At 39.3% G+C, this 2,062-nt stretch overlaps 1 non-coding gene across 1 annotated transcript; it reads left to right on the forward strand.

Annotated features, from left to right (window-relative positions):
* Positions 1–472: 472 nt before the first annotated feature.
* On the forward strand, positions 473–554 carry Trnas-gcu (transfer RNA serine (anticodon GCU)). Its single transcript has one exon. It is a non-coding gene; the product is annotated as a tRNA-Ser (tRNA).
* The last annotated feature ends 1,508 nt before the right edge of the window (positions 555–2,062 follow it).

Here is a 2,062-nt window from a genome sequence, read left to right on the forward strand (position 1 = left end):
TATATATATATATATATATATATCACTCCCGCTATTTCTCGTTCAGAATGATAGTTTTTTTTTTACTTTGGAATAAATAAGGGACCTTGTGTTCTTGGCTTGTCTCCACAAGAAGATTAATCTGGTTCTCTCTGACCCGTTCGTGACAGATTATAAGCTTTAAGGCGTAGTTTATTTCCAGTAGAATTTTTGTTTAACATTGTTCAGGAACCGATGTTGCCAAATCTGGTTGAGATGATGGAAGATTAAAGTTTGATAGCTCATTTGTTGATGCTTCTTCATATTTCACTGTTCACGGCGTTCACTGTTTTGTTAATTAATTTAGTTTGTGATAAATTTGGTGTATTATCTTTGTCCTTTGTTTCTTTTCGTAATCCAGATAATTGTTACATATTTTAAATTTTAGAACTCCTCATTTCGCTTACCACGAATGAAACAGTAAATTGTTAAAATATTGCTCAGCACTTGTAGCGACGAGGTGGCCGAGTGGTTAAGGCGATGGACTGCTAATCTATTGGGATGTTCCCGCGTGAGTTCGAATCTCATCCTCGTCGGTTGGACTTAAAATTTTTAAACCAATATTTTAGATTCTGTCTGTCCTTTTTGATATCCAACCGCAAGATCATTGTCGAAAGTCGATTGCGTTTCCTCTTGGTGCATGTGGCAAATTACGAAGCACATGAATGGTGGCGAGAAACCGTGAAACATTTCCGACCCTTACAAATATGGAAAAACGTTCCTACAATGTTCTAGTGTGGCCGGACGGGTCACCCACGATCTCTGCAGGTGGTATGAGACTAGTGGTCAGTGTTGTTTAGTTTAAGCTTGAACATCCCTAGAAGCTAAGTGGCTAAGTGCACTTTGTAACTAAATGGCTTCTGGATCACTCCTACTTCATGGTATATTCATTGATCAAACGTTTTCTACTGTAATTTCAAATCGACCAAAGCCTTGTGAGGGAAATTTATTTGATAGGTTGAAACAACGAGCATCCGCTTACCATAAGACTTACCTTTCGTTGCATGGAAACTCAGCCCAATGTTCGCTCGTTCTTTCCCTCCCACATCACTCTCTCATTCAGTGTGATAGTTCTTATATTGGAATAAATACTGCTATTGTGTTTCCGAATATTCTCCGCAAGAACATAAACCTGATTCTGTATCACATTTCCGTGACAGATTATATAGTTTAAAACAAAATGGCCAGTTTACTGTCAGCGGAATCTTTATTTAACATTGTTCGTCAAGAACTGAGGTATATCATATGTTGCTAAATCTAGTTGAGACAATGACGGATTAAAGTTCGATAGCTTATCCATTGAATCTTGCCATTATATTGTGCACACTTAGGCGGCGTGCTGGCAAAATCGTAAACACATCAGAAAATGCCGAGCAGCATTTCGTCCGTCTTTACGATCTGAGTTCAAATTCCACCAGGGTTGACTTTGCCTTTCATCGTTTCGGATTCAATAAAATAAGCACCATTTGATCATCGGGGTCGATGTGATCGATTCATCTCCTTCCACTAAATTTCTGATCTTTCGCGGATATCTGAAATCAACATATTCTTCACCCTTGGCAAGGATTTACTACTTATTGTATTTTGGCATATTATACTTGTTTATTCTTTTACTTGTTTCAGTCCTTTGATTGTGGCCATGCTGGAGCACCGCCTTTAGTCGAGCAAATCGACCCCAGAACTTATTCTTTGTAAGCCTGGTACTTATTCTATCGGTCACCTTTTGCCAAACAGCTAGGTTACGGGGACGTAAACACATCAGCATTGGTTGTCAAGCGATGTTGAGGGGACAAACACAGACACACAAACATGTATATACGCATATACATATATACGACGGGCTTCTTTCAGTTTCCGTCTACCAAATCCACTCACAAGGCTTTGGTCGGCCCGAGGCTATAGTAGAAGACACTTGCCCAAGGTGCCATGTATTGGGACTGAACCCAGAGCAATGTGGTTGGTAAGCAACTACTTACCACACACCCACTCCTATATATATATATATATATCATCATCATCATCATCGTTTAACGTCCGGTTTCCA

The sequence above is a fragment of the Octopus bimaculoides genome, chromosome 3 (assembly GCF_001194135.2).
Source record: "Octopus bimaculoides isolate UCB-OBI-ISO-001 chromosome 3, ASM119413v2, whole genome shotgun sequence".
In the NCBI taxonomy this organism is placed as follows: domain Eukaryota; kingdom Metazoa; phylum Mollusca; class Cephalopoda; order Octopoda; family Octopodidae; genus Octopus; species Octopus bimaculoides.